This window comes from Delphinapterus leucas, chromosome X (genome assembly GCF_059928025.1).
Source record: "Delphinapterus leucas isolate spDelLeu-1000000601 "Yukka" chromosome X, BTC_Dleu_Yukka2, whole genome shotgun sequence".
Lineage (NCBI taxonomy): Eukaryota > Metazoa > Chordata > Mammalia > Artiodactyla > Monodontidae > Delphinapterus > Delphinapterus leucas.
In genome coordinates this window covers 119,546,717-119,548,082 of record NC_143150.1, presented here as the reverse complement: position 1 = coordinate 119,548,082, position 1,366 = coordinate 119,546,717, and the positions used below count along the sequence as shown (strand labels likewise).

At 39.7% G+C, this 1,366-nt stretch overlaps 1 non-coding gene across 1 annotated transcript; it reads left to right on the top strand.

The window, feature by feature from the left end:
* The first annotated feature begins 540 nt into the window (after positions 1-540).
* Positions 541-613, top strand: TRNAG-ACC (transfer RNA glycine (anticodon ACC)). Its single transcript has one exon. It is a non-coding gene; the product is annotated as a tRNA-Gly (tRNA).
* Positions 614-1,366: the final 753 nt, after the last annotated feature.

The window sequence follows — 1,366 nt, the reverse complement described above, 5'->3', positions numbered from 1 at the left end:
CCAAGTAATATGCCATGACACGATTCTATCCCTCCATTAAAGAACTCTTGAAAGACTCAGATGTTACTCACGTGTAAATCTCTTCCTATCTGCCCTAACATCAGACTGAATTATCTGAACATAGGACTTGAAGTCTACTGTCTAGCACCCTACTGGCAAAGTTGACTCAAAAAAATGTTTGATGAATTGAATTATCCATGTGTCTCAAACTTTCTTTCTTAAGAACTCCATTTTCTTCAGTCCTAACGATTAGAAGGGCCAAACTTGCTGATCAACAGTAACTTCCACCCGAAGCTTTGACAGGGGGTCTGGCTATTTTCTAACCTATACCCAAATCAAGGGCAAAATGCAGAAGTACAACACTGGCAATAGGTAGATTTTGCTGTAAATGTTTATTTTCCTTTGAATGCAGAAAATACTCATTACTTACAAGTGTTATTAAGGGGAATCCGAAAGAACCTGCCAAATAAATTTCCCCTACGATGGTCCTGGGTAGAGAGTGGAAAACGCTAGAAAAGCAAAACCAACTAACCTGGGACTTCCCTGGTGGTCCAGTGGGTAAGACTCCGCCCTACCAATGCAGGGGGCCCAGGTTCGATCCCTGGTTGGGGAACTAGATTCCGCCTGCCGCAACTAAAAGAATCTCACATGCCGCGACTAAGATCCAGTGCAGCCAAAATAAATAAATATTAAAAAACAACAACAACAACAACTAACCTGCATTTTTCCTCTCTTTAAGAACACTATTCAGTATCTGGAGACTTCTAAGGAAGAGAGAAGCAAGCACTTCCTCAAAAAACGGAGGCAGGGGTAGGACTCGGGTACCTGGGGAGCCATCAGAAGAAACCAGCCAGATGACCAACTGCCAAACCCAATAGCAAGCCTCACACGTGGCTATACTATACTCGTTTCACCCCAAACACAAAACTATGCATAACTAAATAGGAGATGCTTTATGATTTTAATATGTATACTTGTTCTCTCTGAATTACACCCAGGGATTCCACCATGAGCAAGTAGTGGATGTGCACGTCCCCTTTATACAGCATCCAGAGCTGTGCTATCCAATACCAAAGCTACTCCTACATGTGGCTACTGAGCACGTGAAATGTGGCTAGTCTGAATTAAGATGTGCTTGTAAATGTAAAATCCACACCAAATTCCAAAGACTTCACATAACAAAAAAATATAAAATATCTCATTAACAATTTTATATTGACTACATGTTGAAATTATATATTACTTATATATTGTACTAAAATATATTACTAAAATTAATTTCACCCGTTCCTTTTCACTTTAATATGGCTACTAGAAATTTTCAAATGTGGCTCACATTTTTTGGACAGCACTGGCTAATATTTGC